Source organism: Pongo abelii, chromosome 13, assembly GCF_028885655.2.
Source record: "Pongo abelii isolate AG06213 chromosome 13, NHGRI_mPonAbe1-v2.0_pri, whole genome shotgun sequence".
NCBI lineage: Eukaryota > Metazoa > Chordata > Mammalia > Primates > Hominidae > Pongo > Pongo abelii.
Window position 1 is genome coordinate 113,627,411 of NC_071998.2, and position 18,196 is coordinate 113,645,606.

The 18,196-nt window shown below is 49.2% G+C and overlaps 1 pseudogene; it reads left to right on the plus strand.

The window, feature by feature from the left end:
• Nucleotides 1–9,152: 9,152 nt before the first annotated feature.
• LOC129048087 (histone demethylase UTY-like) lies at nucleotides 9,153–10,432 on the plus strand (annotated as a pseudogene).
• Nucleotides 10,433–18,196: the final 7,764 nt, after the last annotated feature.

An 18,196-nucleotide genomic window follows, 5' to 3' on the forward strand; every position in this document is an offset into this window, starting at 1 on the left:
CACCGTCACTTCTGACACCAGCTACAAGTTCAAGAGGTTCCCCAAACCACCCTCAGGTTCTGTAATTTGCTAGAAAGACTCACAAGACTCACTGAAAGCCGTTATACTCATGGTTATAGTTTATTACAGGGAAAGAATACAGATTAAGATCAGCCAAAGGGAGAGATGTATAGGGCAGAGCCCAGGGGGGTTTCTTTCAAACATAAAGTAAAGTTTCCATTGTGCTTCCCATGGAATCAGAATATGTCACTCTCCTAGTATCAATGTGACAGTATCTGTGGAGTATTGCCAACTGGGGAAGTGCATCTGAGCTTCAGTGTTCAGAGTTTTTATTGGGGCTCTATTTTCTTTGCTCTAATTTACTTTATTGTAAGAATATAGCATATAATATATATAACATATAAAATATGTGTTAATCAACTGCTATGTTATTGGTAAGGCTTCTGGACAACAGTAGGCTATCAGTGGTTAGGTTTTTGGGGAGTCAAAAGTTACATGTGAATTTTTGACTGCATGGGGGTCAGTTTCCCTAATCCCTGCATTATTTTTATTTTTTTGAGACAGAGTCTCATTCTGTTGCCAGGCTGGGGTGCAGTGGCATGATCTAGGCTCCCTGCAACCTCTGCCTCCTGGGTTCAAGTGGTTCTCCTGCCTCAGCCTCCTGAGTAGCTGGGATTACAGGTGCCTGCCACGATGCCCAGATAATTTTTGTATTTTCAGTAGAGACAGGGTTTCACCATGTTGGCCAGCTGGTCTCGAACTCCTGACCTCAAGTGATCCACCTGCCTCAGCCTCCCAAAGTGCTGGGATTACAGGCACGAGCCACCGTGCCTCACCACCCCTGCATTGTTTAAGGGTCAACTGTACTAGCTGTTATCCATTTGAGATGCAGTCTACTTCTCACAGTTCCTCTAAAGGGGAACTCTGTGTCTCTGGGCCTTTGCACCTGCTGTCTTCTCTGCTACGAACACCTTTTCTCTGGGAAGACCCTGGGGACTGAGTTAGGTACCCTGCATGTACCTCACCTGCCTCCTCTTCTCCTCTTTCCCAGGACTTATCCCATGGTCATTGCCTGGTCAGTGGTCAATGTCTGTGTCCCCCATCACAGTGTGGGTACCTTGTGGGCACAGAAGCTTCTGTCTTATTCTTCCCTGTTCCAGGTGCTCAGCACAAAGTAAGCACTAAAGAACTGGTTATTTTATTTTTGAGACGGAGTCTCCCTCTCTTGCCCAGGCTGGAGTGCAGTGGCGCAATCTCAGCTCACTGCAACATCTGCCTCTCGGGTTCAAGTGATTCTCCTGCCTCAGCCTCCCGAGTAGCTGGGATTACAGGTGCACGCCACCATGCCCAGTTAATTTTTGTATTTTTGGTAGAGATGGGGTTTCACCATGTTGGCCAGGCTGGTCTCGAACTCCTGACCTCAGGTGATCCACTCGCCTCAGCATCCCAAAATGTTGGGATTACAGGCGTGAGCCACTGCACTCAGCCAGGAACTGGTTATTAAGTTAAACTTTGAACTCTGTGCTATAGGACAGAACTTAAAAACTAGATTAGACTCAGAAAGGATTTGAAAATAAATAATACAAATCTGGTGAGAAGCCATGGTCAGAACAGGGGCATTTCCTCTACTTCATAATGACATTAACCATTTAAATGCCAGGTTCTGTGCCAAGTGCTTATCCGTGCTATCTCTTTTCTCCTTTAAAGCCCATTCATACAATTATCTCCATGTTAGTGATGAGGGCTTGGCCATTTAGGGAGGCAAAGTGACTTGCTCAAAGTCACACAGCTAGTAAGGGCCGAAGCGGAACTCATGCCTCTTGGAGGAGCTTGCCTCTGAGAGCTTGTAGCCTCTGGAAACAGTGATGCTGGCAGGGAGGGTGATTGCTGCTTGCCTGACTCCGAGGGCCCACTGGGCAGAGAAAATGACCTGTGCTGTGGGCCCCGAGCAGCAGCAGGGCCAGCGGGAGCCTGGGGAGGTGGATTTCAGTTTCTTGTGTCCAAGAATGCAGGCTGCCTGACAGGGTGGCTGCAAATGGACTCTTGCCTTGCACGTCTGCCACCCATGTGCCTCAAAGTCCAGGACTGGGCTGAGATCCCTCCTCTCTGTCTATCCCCAGTGCTGCTGGGGGTGGGGAGAGGGTTCTGGGGAAAGAGGAAGGAAGAGTCAGTCCGGCCTGAGGTCAACAGAGGAGCCAGAGGAAGAGAGAAGGAAGAGGAAGGAGGGAGGGCTCGGAGTGAGGGTTCTGAGATTCCCAGCTCCCTCCAGTGCCTGAGTTCGTGGGTTCTGAGAAACAAGACGCTCTCTGGGTTGGGGGTGGGCTGCCTGAATTTGACCTTTTGGGCAGATAGGGCAGAAATCAGGGCCCCAAACAAACTCCATCTTGAGAGCAAACTGGGGAAGGACCCCGGCCTGGGGGCCAGGAGCCCTGGATTCCAGCTCCTTCTCTGTTTCATGTTCTTGGGCAAACTCTTTCCAGCTGTAGGCATCAGTCTCCAGATCAGTTGAATGGAGGTTTGGGCTCAATGACTTGAGGCATCCCCTACAGAAAGGCAGGAAGCTGGGGCTCAGAGAACGGTTGGGGAGGGAACTGGAGGTTGGGTCAGGATGGGTCCTAGTGGTGCCTGTCCATGGGCCTAGTGCCGAGTTCCACAGCCACCCCACCCCCTCCCAGCTTCTCCTCTGCTCACCACACAGACCACAGCCTTCTCTTCTCCTTTTCTATATTCAGATATCCTAGAGTTCTGGGGAAGGCCCAGGCTGGCTCCCGGGAACTCTGAGCTGCTGAAGGAGGCAACTCTAGCGGGAGAGATTGCCGTTAGAGATACAGCAGGCCACAGGCTTGGGAGGAGACAGCTGGGCTGCAGGAGGGGCCACACTGAGTGCTGTGGGAGTGGTGAGGGGTCTTTTTCTTACCCTAGCCTGCCTCTGGCCCAGTAGCCACCCCCCAGCACTGGTTGCTTCTGGAGTCTGGACTACCCAGGAGGCTGGTGGGGGTTGGCGGGGGAGGTAGATAGGAAGGAATGCAGCCCTGGCCTTGTCTGAGAGCTCACCCTGACCAGGAAAGTCATGGAGGCTGTGCCTGGCTGGCTGGGGGGGCCTGTGGCCAAGGGTGCAACGGCTGGATTCTACATTCAGTCTAGAACTGGGACTTGGTTTGACTTGAACTGAATTTATTAGAGTTAAACTGAGTTGGGTTGTGTTGAGACGGGTTTGGTTGGGTTGACTTGATTGGAGTTGAGTTTGATTGACTTGGGTAAGGTTTGATTTAGGTGGGTTGAGTGGAAATAAATTGAACTGAGTTGAATGTAGGATAGTTGAGTCATAAAACCCCAGTCCTATCCCTCACAAGCAGCCACTCTGTGGTGGGAGGCAAACTCCTGCTTCCTCCTCTCTCCTGGGCCTGTGAGGCCTTCCCCCTGCTGCTCTCAGAATGGTACTGGCAGTCCTGACCCCAAGAGGTGGAAGGGTTGGGGTCAGTGGTGGATGACTGTCATCAAAGGGACACCCAGAATGCTTCTTGGCTCCCCTCCCCACCCTCCAGACAATACATTTTACTATGAGAGGGGTAGAGAAAGGCACAGAGAAGAGAGAGAGATGGAGGAAAAAGAGAGCCAGTGAGGCACTGCTCTGAGATGGTAATGGCATGAAGATTGATACTTCTATTCATAAAGATGGCTTCTGGGGACAGACACTGTTGTTGTCCCACCCACCTCCCAAACTGATGCTCAAATCTCCTTACTCTGGGTTCAGATTCTGGGCTCTCCAGCCGCAGGAGGGCCTCATTCTGATTCCCCTAACTCCGTATGATCTGGGGCAGGCCCCCTCCAGTCTCTGGGTCTGTTTCCCCGTCCATAAAATGAGAAGATTGGCCTCAGTTTCCTTCCAGCTCTATTGTGTCTAATACTAATTTCCTGACTGGAGAAGTAGCTTTAGCTCCTGGTTCTCAGGCAGTCACGGCTGACCTAGGGCTCCCCTGGTGGAGAAAGGGTGGAGGGGATGAAGGGACGCAGGCATCTCTGTTCAGGAGGAACAATTCCCCACCCAAAGCTTAGAACATGAAGCAGATTGTGCCAGAAACAGAGACAGAGAGGGAAGAGTCAACAAGAGGAAGACAGCAATACAGAGTTATTGAAAGAGGAAGGGAGTCCAAGACGGCCGCACACAGACAGAGCAGAGATAATGAGAGAGAGAGGGAGAGAGAGAGTGAGCGAGAGAGCACCAAGCTGATAAAGGCAGGCAAAGGAGGACTGGGCCATAAAAAGGAGGGAAGACAGCGCCAGGTGGATGGAGCAGAGAAGCCAGGGACAGAGTTTTCTGCTCCCTGGAGGTCAACTCAGACCCTGCTTTTCCCTGCAAGGTGTCCAGTCTGGTGGTCCCTCTTCTGGCCATCAAATCTTCTTTTGGAATTTCCCCTGCCCTCCCAATCTAAATCTCCTCCAGACTTCACCTCCCTAGAGGTGGTGTGGGCAGAGGTGAAAGCCCTCACAGGCCTGAGGCTTCGTGGCCTTGGGGCTTCATTAAAGGGTAGCAGTAAATGGCAAAGTTAGGGACGAATGATAGTTATTATATGTATGGGGATGTGGTTAGAGTTGGGAGAAGAGCAAGGAGAGGCAAAGTCCAAAGAAAAATGTCCCGTTCTTTCATTAGATCAGGCATTAACTCTTGTGTTCCACCTCCCTACCAGATATCCTGTCATTTAGGGATAGGCATTACTCTTTGTCATTTAGGGAATGACAGGATATCTGGTGGGGAGGTGGGAGGAAGGTCTTTATTGTTGGAAGGAAGGAGGAGATACAAATGAAGAACTGAGCTGGGCAGGGATGAGTTTAGTTGAGTTAAATTATGTTGAGTGTAATAGTTTTGTTTGGGTAGAGTACAGCGGAGTAGAGTTGCATAGTTGTGTCATGTCAGAAAGGTTTGGGTCAAATTTAGTTTAGTTTGGTTGAATGAGTGGAGTTTGATTTGGGATTGGTTGAGTGGAGATGAGTTGAGTTGGTTTGGCTTGAACTGAGTTTAGTAGAGTTAAGCTGAGTTGGGTTGTGTTGGGATGGGTTGGGTTGGGTTGAGTTGAGTGGAGTTGAGTTTGATTGACCTTGTGTAAGGTTTGATTTGGGTGGGTTGAGTGGAAGTAAATTGAACTGGGTTGGCTTGAGTTGAATTTAGGAGAGTTGAGATGCATTGAGTTGAGTAGAATTAAGTTGGGTTGGTTGGGATAAGAAAGTTAAAAGACTCCTAGGAGACAGATCCAGGAGAATCATGCCTTAGGAAGGTGGCATGAGATTCCAGCAAGGAGAGTCCTGGTGAGGGGAGGTGTCCATGGCTGAGATCTAAGCAGACTGTGAGTCTGAGATGATTTGGCATATAAATGATTTTTCTCAGTGTTTCTCCATTTTCTTTTGCACTCTACACTCTCATTGCTAATGGAGGCTCATGATGGCATGGGAAGAAGGGAATATCAGAATCTCATTGCATATGCATGTGTGCTCACTTGTGTGTGTGTATGTGTGTGTGTGTAATCTGAAAAAATACCCAAAGGTGATTCCTTTTTTATTTTTAAAATTTATTTATTTTTAATTGACAAATAATAATTATGCATATTTATGGGGTACAATGTGTATTAGTTTGTTTTTATGCTGCTAATAAAGACATACTCAAGACTGGGTAGTTTATAAAGGAAAGAGGTTTAATGGACTCACAGTTCCACCTGACTGAGGAGGCCTCACAATCATGATGGAAGGCAAAGCAGAAGCAAAGGCACATCTTACATAGCAGCAGGCAAGAAAGCTTGTGCAGGGGAACTCCCATTTATAAAATCATCAGATCTTGTGAGACTTACTACCATGAGAACAGTATGGGGAAAACCACCACTATGCTTCAGTTATCTCCACCTGGCCCCACCCTTGACATGTGGGCATTATTACAATTCAAGGTGATATTTGGGTGGGGACACAGCCAAACCATATCAAATATGATTTTTTTTTTTTTTTTTTGAGACAGGGTCTTGCTCTGTTACCCAGGCTGGAGTGCAGTGGCATGATCGCAGCTCACAGCAGCCTTAATCTCCTGGACTCAAGCAATCTTCCCATCTCAGCCTCCTGAGTAGAACTACAAGCACATGCCACCATGCCTGGCTAATTTTCTTTTCATTTTTTTAAGAGACAGGGTTTCCCTGTGTTGCCCAGGCTGGTCTCAGACTCCTAAGCTCAGACGATCTGCCCACCTTGGCCTCCCAGAATGCTGGGATTTACAGGTGTGAGCCACTGCTCCTGGCTAATGTGATGTTTTTATCTGTGTATTTGTTGTGGAAAGATTCAATCAAGCTCATTAACAAATCCTTCACTTCACTGACTTGTAATTTTTTTGTGTGTGATGAGAATGTTAAAAATCTTTTAGCAATTTTGAAATATGTAATACGTGATTATTAACTGTGGTCACCATGCAGGTATAATAGATCACTAAAACTTCTTCTTCCCAACTGAAACTTTGCATTCATTCATCAACATCTCTCCTTTCCCCATTTCTCCTCCTCCCCACCTCCCTCTCCCAGCCTCTGGTAACCACCTCCCTATTCTCTGCTTCCATGAGAGTGACTTTGTAAGATTCCACATATAAGTGAGGTTATACAGTACTTGTCTTTCTGTGCTTGGCTTATTTCACATAGCATAATGTCCTCCAGTTCCATCCATGTTGTGAATGTTTCTGTCTTTTTAAAGGCTGTGTAGTATTCTAGTGCATCTACATACCACATCTTCTCTCTTTCTATTTTTTTTTTTTTTGAGATGGAGTCTTGCTCTGTTGCCCAGGCTGGAGTGCAATGGTACAATCTCGATCTCGGCTCACTGCAACCTCTGCTGCCCAGGTTCAAGCAAGTCTCTGCCTCAGCCTCCCAAGTAGCTGGGATTACAGGTGCCCGCCACCACTCCTGGCTAATTTTTGTATTTTTAGTAGAGATGGGTTTTACCATCTTGGCCAGGCTGGTCTTGAACTCCTGACCTCGTGATCCACCCACCTCAGCCTCTCAAAGTGCTGAGATTACAGGCGTGAGCCACCGCGCCCGACCACCACATTTTCTTTATCCATGTATCTGTTGATGGACACTTAGGTTGCTTCCATATCTTGGCTATTGGGAATAATGCTGAAATGAACACAGACGTGCAGATATCCCCTTGACATACCCCAAAGGTGAGTCATAAATGCCTCCCAGGCTACAGCATGTTCCAGTGGAGAATCACTATCCTGCATAATCTTCACTCTTGCTGAGAAGTTCTGTTTGGATGAATCCCTGGCTGGAAAAAATTTTTTTAAGGAGAATGAAGGGGAACATAAAGGTCAGAAAGTCTCCCCTCTCAGTTTCTTAACCCAATTCATAGGTAGCAGACTTTGAAGAAAAGAAAATGTAATATTTGTTGAGCATCTAATATGTGGTAAGTATTTTTGCTTCCATTGTTGTGTTGAACACTCACAAAATACTTCTATTTTATGGTGGGGGAACTGTGGCCCAAGGAATTGAAGCAACAAGGCCAAGGTCACACACAGCCAGTGTGATGTAAACCCAGGTCAGTGTGTCCTTTTTTGCCAAGAGAGTGACAGAAAACCATAGATGGTTTAGGGTGACAGCAACCAAAGGATGGTAGGGGAGGTGAGCGGGAGTGACGAGCTAGGGTGGTGGGGGGTGCTGGGGGACTGAGAGTGAGGGTCAGAGGAGACTGCGGTGCAGACAAGGTGGGCTGAATGGTCTGTCAGAGAAGAGGTGAGAAGATAAGGGAGTGGGCAGCCCAGAGACGTTTTGCAGGTGGAGGCCTAGTCATGGAACTTGTGGCCTCAGCGAGGTGACAACAGGTTAGGTGCTGGTTTGTGGACCTTCAGCACTTGGGAATTGAGATCCTCCTAAGAATCTGGCAGCTGAGTCACTGCAAGGAGGTTCCTAGTGCTCTCCTCTGTCTTTTGTCTTCTGTTCCTGAGGCTCACCCCATCATCTCGGAGCTCCTTGAGAGCTGAGGACTCCCGGGGCCTGTCTGGAGGTTGGCCAAGATGCCATGTTCTGAATATTTGCAGGATAGGTGCAGTGGAACTGAAGGAATCACAGAGCAGCGAGGTCACTCCTGTGTGCTGGGTGTTGGGTGCCCTGAGGAGGCTCCCAGTTTCTGTCCTGAGGGTGGCCTGGAGGAGGGGTTCAGGTTTGGAGTCTCTGGGGTGCTCACAGAGCTGGTGCTCCTCTCCTCACGAGTGGGTGGCTGTGGGCAGCCGGCTGCACGTCCTACTCACCACCCAGGTCTTTCTTGTGTTCCTGTGGTCCTGGCTGGATGGCTGGGCCTCCTCGTTCCCCAGTGCCTTGATGACTCACATAACCCCGCCCCACCACAACACACACATACCTGCCCCCCAACACAAACACCCCACATTTACCCCATACAACCACTGGGCAGCCCCATGAGAGAGCCCCAGGTTGGATGGAGGGAAGACTGACTCCTCCCAGCTGTGGAGCCGGGGCAGCTCTCCCTGTCAAGCTGCTCTGAGGGGCTGGGATCAGGATCCCAGCAGCTCCTTCATTCACTTGTTCATTCTTGGCTTAAAATATGTATATTTGTGGGGATAGCACACATAAAGAGAAGCCAGAGCCTGAAACTTTGGAACTGCAGTTCAACAAACAGAAATCTCTAGCCGAGTCATCTCATCTCTCTTTGCCTGAGTTTCCTTATCTGAAAAATGTACATAGTGCTCTCTTGCAGGGTGATGGAGAGGATCAAACAAGATAACAAAAGCCAAAGTGTGTGTGAACTGTAATCAGAGTTTATAGTTTACAAACATATAAATAGTCATTCATTCATTCATCCATTTAACAAAGGCTGATGAAATCCTTACTAAGCACCAGGCAGTGTCCTGAGCTTTTTACAAGCATTAACTCATTCGATCCTCCTAACAACCCTATGAGGATGGTGCTAGGATTGCCCCCATTTTATAGACGAGGAAACTGAGACACAGAGGATTTAAGTAGCTTGCTCAATGCCATCTGGCTAGTAAATGGTACAGCTGGGATTCACACCTAGTCCTCTTTGATCAACTCAAGAGTATTCTATTCCATTCATTCATTCAGGAAACATTTATTAAATAGTTTCTCTTTTTTTTTTTTGAGACAGAGTCTCACTCTGTCACCTCGGCTGGAGTGCAGTGGCATGATCTTGGCTCACTGCAGCCTCCAGCTCCCGGGTTCAAGCAATTCTCCTGCCTCAGCCTCCTGAGTAGTTGGGACTACAGGCATGTGCCACCACGTCTGGCTAGTTTTTGTATTTTTAGTAGAGACGGGGCTTCACCATGTTGGCCAGGCTGGTCTTGAACTCCTGGGCTCAGGTGATCCTCCCGTCTTGGCCTCCCAAAGTGCTGGGATTACAGGCATGAGCCAACATGCCCGGCCAAATGCTTTCTCTATGTGAGTCCCTGGGCCCACGGAAAGGAGCCAGAGCTGGTGAGGGTGGTTGAGGTTGTCATCCAGGGGCAGAGGTAGCCTCCTGAAGGTGGAAGTTGGATATGAGGGGCACAGGAAGGGTTGCAAATTTTGGTTGTTAGCCAGCTAAAATTTCTGCCCTGTGCAGGACAGTCCTACACACATTGTCAACAGCACCCCATTGAGAAAACATTCAAGAAAAGAGCACAGGCTTTGGAGTCATTCCAGACCTGGGCCAAGTCCCAGCCTTACCATTCCAAGACTGTGTGACTTGGACAAGTCACTTTATGTCTCTTAGCCTCAGTTCCCACCTCTGAAAAACATGATTGGAGACATTATGTATGTGAAGTACCAGAAGTATCTAGCATGCCTTGGTTGCTCAATAAACACGAAGGTCTTTTCCTGCTTAAGCAAATACCAAGAAGTATGGAGAAGAAGCAGTTTTGGCTTCCGACATCCTTGCAAACCCCTCTCCCTCTCTCTTGAGGAGATCTGAAGCAAGCTAGGCTCTGGACATGCAAGAGTGCCCTCACCACATGGCCCTCCCCCTTCTCTCCATCCAGGCCCAGGACCCAGGGCCAGTAAGGCTCCTAACCTACCAGCTCCGAGGCTCCAGACAGAAGCCATTTCCCCTCTTGGAGCCTTGGATTCTTTGTCAAATGCAGAAACGCAGTGCTGGTGGTCATCAGTTGTTTCTGCCTGTCCTGTGCCCCTTCCCTCTTCTTTGGGTGACTGCACCCAGTTTTCTTTTCTTTTCTTTTCTTTTTTTTTTTTTGAGACAGAGTCTCGCTCTGTTGCCCATGCTGGAGTGCAGTGGTGCGGTCTTGGCTCACTGCAAGCTCTGTCTCCTGGGTTCACGCCATTCTCCTGCCTCAGCCTCCCCAGTAGCTGGGACTACAGGCACCTGCCACCTCGCCCAGCTAATTTTTTGTATTTTTCATAGAGACAGGGTTTCACCATATTAGCCAGGATGGTCTGGATCTCCTGACCTCGTGATCCGCCTGCCTTGGCCTCCCTAAGAGCTGGGATTACAGGCGTGAGCCACTGTGCCAGACCGACTGCAACCAGTTTTCTATTGGGGAACATCCTGCACCCACTCTCAGTCGCCTGGGCATGTGGTCTGGGACTGGCCAGTCAGCATGCGGACATTCCATCTTCCTGTTCACAGCCGTTGGTTCAGGTATAGGTGCATGAGCTAGCCCTGGAGCAATTACAAGTGTCCCAGGAACTCCTGGTACCAAGAAAAAGGCCAAGAGGCAGGCATTCTCTTACCATATGGGATTGGGGCATGAGAATAGTGTAAGCCTAGAGCTGCCTGAGACCTCTGTAACATCACTTGGGGAGCACCTGCCTGAGGATGAAGCCAACAAGAGGAAAAGGAGAAGGAGATGAGAGGGAGAAGAAGAGAGGTGGGGTGGAGAGAGAGAGGCGCAGGGGTGGGTAGGAGAGAGAACCTGATATGATTTCTGGATACAGCCTTGCCTGTCCATGGATTTTCAGCTTGAGAGAAAATACTTCCCCTTCTTTTGCAAAAATTAGTTAGAATTGTGTCTGTTGCTTGTAATAGAAATAATCTTCACTTATTCAGGGGCTAAAAACACCTACGTTGGCCAGGCACGGTGGCTCATACCTGTAATCCCAGCACTTTGGGAGGCCAGGGCGGGCAGATCACTTGAGCTCAGGAGTTCAAGATCAGTTTGGGCAACGTGGTGAAACTCTGTCTCTACAAAAACAAACAAACAAAAAACAAACAACAACAACAACAACAAAAAAAACAAACCAAAATCAGCCAGGCATGGTGGTGAGTGCCTGTAATCCCAGCTACTTAGGGGGCTGAGGTGGGAGGATTGCTTGAGTCCAGGAGGGCGAGGCTGCAGTGAGCCGTGATCATGCCATTGCACTCCAGCTTGGGCAACAGAGTGAGGCCCTGTCTCAGAAAAAACAAAACAAAACAAACATAAAACATCTACATCAAAAAATTGCTGTGTAGATCAAAAGGGAAGATAACGTAAGCAAAAATGTTTCTTTATACTGTATATGGCTGAATGACGGTAAGTTATTAATGAAGTGTTAAAGCAGGAACACGCATTCCATGTAAATGACGAGTCAGTCAGTCCAGTTCTGTTTGAAAGGCTTGAGAAAATGGACTTTTACGGTTCTTGCCTGAGAACAGAAGGAATTTTTGGAAGTGCGAATTCTTGTCCCCTAAATTATCAGTTCAATGGGTGTAGGTTTTCTAAGGATGAGGTGTCCTTGCATTGGGTCACACTGTTTCTTATGTGATTTGTTCCAAGGTCGCTTATTTTACAAGAGGCCATAGCACAGTGAGGAAAGATACCTGGCCTGTTTGTGCAAGTCCCTTCCTGGCTTTGAGTCTCTGATTTTGTCACCTGAGTGGGGCTGGATTGGGCCTTCTCCTAGGGAGCAGCTGGCTCTGACCCACTGTGGTCTTGCTATTCCCAGACCTTATCCTGGGACAAGAGAAGTCTGCTCACTTCTGCTGTCTGCAGCATGCACTGGTTACTGGATTCTCCAGAGAAGCCACCCATCAGAAACCACAGCCCATGCCAGAACGAGGCTCTTTCTGGAGTCTGGGAGACATTTCCAACTCACTGTCCCTTCCCCGTCTATTCCAAAAAATTCGATTTCTCAACCTGCTTTGCAGCCAAGTGAGGCCACGTGACACGGTTCTGGTGAAAGAAATATAAAGTGGAAATCTCCTGGGGCTGTCTCTTCCCTTTCCAACCTTTTCCTGTTTGGAACATGGGCATGAAGTGCTAAGTGCAAGGACACAAACTATTTTGAGGATGACGGAGCAGAAAGGTGGAAAGAATCTGGACTCCTGGTGGCACTGCTGAGATGCTGAGAAGCCACAACAGGGCTGGGCTGCTTACCTCTGGACTTCTTGTCATCTGAGAGAAATAATTCTCACTCCTTTTTTGGGCTTAAGCCTCCATATTTGGGGTTTTTGATATATGTAACCACATGCATTCGTGATACACTAAGCTAGCACTTGCCTGCAACCATTTTCTCTCTCTCTTTTGTTTTTTTAGGGAGATGGAGTCTTGCTAAGTTGCCCAGGTTGGTCTTGAACTCCTGAACTCAAGCAATCCTCTCACCTTGGCCTCCCAAAGTGGGATTACAGGCATAAGCCACCACGCCTGGCCACTGTTCTCTCTTAAATTCTTTCTAAGCATCTAGTCTAACTTTTTTTTTTTCTTGCGTCTGGGGCCAAAATGACAGAATTGGAGTAATTTTATACTTATTAATTATAATAATTCTACCAGTAATCATTACTTACTGAGCGCCTCCTGAATGTTAGGAATTGAGCTAAGTGATTTTATTCTCACAATGGTCCCAGGAAACAAATACTATTATTTTCCTCATTTTCAGATGAGGAAACTGAGGCTCAGAGATGACAAATGACTGGTTCAAATTCACACAGCTAGAATTGAAGCTGGGCTCTGAACCCAGGTCTGCCTTACGCCAAAACTCCTGCCCTTCATCCTCAGCATGCCTAGTTCACCAAGCTTAGTTAACAGGTAGGGAAACTGAGGTCCAAGAGGAAGAGTTACTAGCTCAAGGTCACACAGTGATTTCAGGGGGTCATGTTACAAGAAATCAGACAGACTGGGTCCCCATTCCAGGGCTCTTTCTATGATATCCTGCTGCTTAGCAAATGCCAGGGCCTGAAGTCCAGGCTGAGGTCTGGGGATGATGGGAGCTATTGAATGCTCTAAGCAGAATTAGGAGAGTGTTCCACATGCCAGACGAGGGTTGTGGAAACACTTCCTCTTCCTTCAACTATGGTGGAGAAGGAAGTGGGGTGAGAGGACTTGTATTTTACAGCCCCATAAACTTCCTGAGCAACGTCCCCTAGCCAGACAATGGCTCTTTCCCCTGGTTTGTCCGTCACAGGTGGCTGAGTCCCCTGATCCCAGGAGCTGATATCTGAGGCTCTGCAGATTACACTGATGGTGGGGGCTGGCTGGGGAGGATGCCATGGCGTGACCACTCAGCCATCCTGTGCCAAGCAGATGGTGCTGGCTGTCTAGTGGAGAGGTCTGCAGGACAGGGCACCTGCAGTGGAAACTCCCCAGATGAACTTGGGGACTCTCCACTTAGAGTCTTGTTTGTCTTCTTGGCCCATCCCTGGCGGGATTTGGGTGTTTGTTTAAGGATTCAGGGTTTGGGATCCAAGATAACTAGCCATGAGCATAATAGGGAGTTACACTTGTAAATGTTGAAATCATACAGGCCATGGCTCAAATCCCAGCTCTACCACCTATCTATAGCCCGTGGTATAGGCTATAGCAAGTCAGTTAATTTTCCTGTTTATAAAAATGGGGACAAGAGGAAAATCTACCTCATGGGGCTGTTGGGAGTTAATAAAGGAGATGATGCACCAAAAATCTTTAGCATAATGTCTGCCACATGGTAAGTGCTCCAGAAGTGGTTAAAACTCCTCCCACTTTTCTTCCTCTCTGCATAATCTAGGGACATCTTTGAGCCTCATTTTCCTCTTTGCACAATGGGGATCATGATACCTTCTTCTTCCAGCAATTGTGAGGGTTTCAATGAGAAAGGGATGTAAATGCATTTGGTGGGCCGGGTGTGGTAGCTCATGCCTGTAATCCCAGCACTTTGGGAGGCCAATGTGGAAGGATCACTTGAGCCCAAGAGTTCAAGACCAGCCTGGGCAACATAGTGAGACCCCCCCGTCTCTACAAAAAAAACAAATAAAACAAAATTAGCTGGGCATAATGATGTGTACCTGGTAGTTCCAGCTACTCAGGAGGCTGCGGTGGGAGGATCACCTGAGCCCAGGAGATCAAGGCTGAAGTGAGCCAAGTTCGCACCACTGCACTCCAGCCTGGGCAACAGAGTGAGACCCTGACAAAAAATAAACAACAACAAAACCAAAACCAAAACCAAAACATTACTTTGTGACTCTCAGTTCTCAGCTTCTCAGCTGAACTATGTTGCTTAAATTGGATCCCACGCATCGCTCCACAAGCCAACTACCACCCTAACGAGCCTTTCTGTTTCCTTTTAACTTCAAACACTGGTTGGTTATGCTGGGGCTTGGGTACAGGTACCCGGTATTCCAGAACAAAAGGGTTGGGCCTTGAAACCTGACCCTTATTGGTTGTGCATCTTGGACAAGCTGCTTCAACACTGGGCCTCAGTTTCTTTCTCTGTAAATGGAAGTGATAATACTGACTTTATAAGGCTGTTGAGAAAAATCACATGTAACAGTGCATTTAAAACACATAGCATTCTACCCGGCACATAGTAGATATTCAAGAAATATTAGCCATTATTATTATTACCTCCAATGGTCAACCCTAGCCTGGTTCTGAGTAGGTAAAGAGGAGGAGGAAGGGAATTTTTCATGCAACCCTCTTGCTCAGGCAGGGAGTAGAAGCGAGGGCCAACAAAGAACGAGCATTGAGCTCCTACTGAATGCTGGGGATGCTCACAGGGACTATCTTACTTCATCCTCACAACAACTCTTGCAAGAGTGGCATTATTAACCACGTTTTTACAGGTGGGGAAACTGAGGCCCACAAAGGGCAGTTTGCTGCTTAAGGTCACACTGAGAGGTCAGGTGGGGTGGAGGACTGGGATTTGAAGAGATATTGGATTGAATCCAGAGCCTTCCTGCCTGACTGAGAAGCTGCCTCTACAGGTGGGGCCGGGTGGGGCTGGGTCCACGAGTGATTCAGGTAAGAGTCAGCTCTGGTTTTCCAAATAGTGGGTGGGGCCCAGCAGGAGTGAGACCTCTCCAGGAGCATTACAATCCAGGCTGTAGCTAGGGTGAGCAGGAGGGCATGTGATTGGTGTGGATAATGGGGAAGGGGCTATGCAGAGAGAAATCCTACCCCTTGTTACCAGTGGGGTATAGGGAAGGAGGTCCTTGCTGCCTTAGCTGGGAAGGGCTCAGGGCCTGGGGTGAAGCTGGACCTGTGGGACAGTTGGGGGTGCTGGCCCATGGGACAAGCTGGAGAAGGTAGGGAAACTGAGGCAGGCAGTGATACTTTTGGTGGCCGTCACAGCAGATGGGTGGTTGGCAGTCACTTTGATGAGGCTGGTGCTGGACCTGGTCTGTTTTTTTAATGCATTCACTACTCCTTTAGACACTCATTCATTTCTTTGTTCAAGCAACCAACATTCCCTGGATGTCTTTTATCCGCCAGATCCTATGCTTGGCCTTGGGGCTACAAGAGTGACCAAGACTCTCATAGCCTCATAAGGTTGGTGGGGGGCAGAGGGACAATGTGATCAGGAGTGGCACTGCTGTGGCCAGGGAAGGCACAGGGGCTTCCTAGAGGAGAGAAAGGGGAGGAGGAGGCATGTTAGAGGAGGCCTCCCAGGGGACATGGGAGGTGGACTTGCCCTATGAGTGGAAGCTCACAATCTTGAGGACTAGGATGGTGACACCAGTCCTAGACATTTAGACTATAGCTTTGCAGTAGGGAGCAGGAAAAGGTGACCCTGGGCTGTGGTCTTTTTCCCAGGGCTGGGGCAAGGGCTACCCCGGACCTCTCCCCTGTGTATCCAGCTGCATGCTGGGGCAGTTGGGGGTGCCGGCTCATGGGCCAAGCTGGAGAAGGCAGGGAAGGTTTGATCCTCCTCATCCCCTGAGGTGGATCAAACACAAGAAGCCCAAATTCAAATTCCACCTATCCATGCCAGCTCCCCTTCCCTGGGTATTACCACCAGCATTGAGCCAGAAAGCTAGGTGTCCTCAGTACCTTTCTTCCCCTAAGCTCTAGTGCTAATCGGTCACCAAGCCCTGGCACTTCTGCCACCATTTCTCTCATCTACCTTCTCCCCACTCCATGCTTTTCGTCCTGCCTCATCCCTGGAGGGCTGCCTCGGCACCTGCCTGCTCTCTCAGACTCCATCCTCTCCTGTATTGCAGCTGTGTTGAGATCTGCGGTGCTGGTCACAGAGCCTGACTGCAGTGAGGGCTCAATTGCTCCATGCTGGAACTGGACCAGTCCTCAGAGACCATCTGATCTGCTCATTCTGTTGTTCAAATGGGGAAACAGAGGCCCAGTGAGGCCTAGAGGCTTGTCTAAGGTGACCACAGCACACCATGGAAGAAGTGACTTGAACTCACTCCTGATTCTGAGGCGAAGGCTCTGCCCCCAGGGCCACACAAGTGTTTCTCATTTTGAGTGCAGACGGGTGGCTTGGAAGTCAGCAGGAGGCACAGGTGTGGTGACTTGATGGGCTCAGGGCCCAAAGGGAGGGAGGGCCTGGGAGTGGAAGATGGAACCTCATTCAAACCTGTCTCTCCTTTCTTCTCACCAGAAACTCCCCCTTTCTTTGGACAACTGGACCCCCACACCTGTACCCTGTCCCCATCCCTTTTGCTGATAATCCCATCTCCTTGCCCTGTAAATGCCAGGGGGCCCTTGATTTGGGGAGGAAGGCAAGGCTGAAGCCGGTCCTGGCACCCTGAGAGCCCCAGGCCCTCCTCCTGCCCCACTCCTTCTCCAGGTCTGCCCTGGCTTGCTCTGTCTCCCTAGGGCAGCTGGCTTTTGTCCCGGGGAGCATGGGAACAGCTTGGGTGAGAATGGGGGAGGGGCTTCCCAACAGGTCTCGCCTCTCCCACCTGGCTTAATTTCTACCCTGCACCCGCACCCAGTGATGCCCAGGAGCCAGCACAAGAACCTCTGAGCCCTCCTGCCAGCTTTCCCCACTGTGGGGCCCACAGGATGGCTGGGTGTGCTGGGGAAACTGAGGGAGATGACTTGTGGGTGCCAGGACCAGGGGACTTTGGGTGATCTTGGACCTATTCCTTCCTCCTTCTAGGTATTTCCTGAGCTGGAGAAAAGGAGAGCTGGATGCTGGGATTCTGTAAATTCGTTGGTGGTTGTGAGTCTAGCTACAGCATGGACCCTGGCCAGCCCTGGAATCTGAGTTCAGAGATCTTTGAAAAAATGCCTTCTGATAACTGAGGACCTACTACATGCTGGGCACTGCACCAGGAGATTTGTGTGCATTCCCTCATTGAATCTTACAACCACCCTCTGGGATGGTTTTTGCTATTAAGCCGATTTTATAGATGAGAATACTGAGGGCTAGAAAAGATAAGTACCTTGTCCGAGGTGACACGGCCAGTAAGCTGTGGAGTCTGGATTTGAACTAGGCTCTCTTGGACTTTGGAGCCCGGTCTTTTCATTTCTGGCAGAGACCTGTGGCTTCAGAGGGCCGAGACCAGCCCATGGGGGAAGTAAGTCCTTCCTGTTAGATCTGTCTGAGGAGTAGTGAGTTTCTTATCTAGGAAACCACCAGCAGGCCAGGCTGGACTGCCCCATTTGTAGCCCCCTTTCTTCTCTGCAGACTGCCCTGTTTCTAGCCCCTTTTCTTCTCTACCCTTTTCTGTAGAGTGCGTTAGACCCATTTTACAGAAGGGGACTCTGAGACCCTTTCTTCTCTGCGGGGCAGGATGTGTGGTTCAGACGAGCCGCTTCCATCCCCAGTTCTGTCCCTAAGCCCTGGGTGACCTCAACATTGAGCATCGTCTCTGAGCCTCAGTTTCCTGTCTATATCTTGTGCCACCAGGCATTAGAAACGTAAGTGCTTCAAGGATCTGGGGTGAAAAGCCGCTTTAGCGGCGATCATACACTAATTAATAAAATGCCTCGGCCAGGGCTGGGCAGAGGAAGTAAGCGGGCAGCCGAGGTGACAGCTGGAGGGAGGAGCGGGGGTGGAGCCGGGGGAAGGGTGGGGAG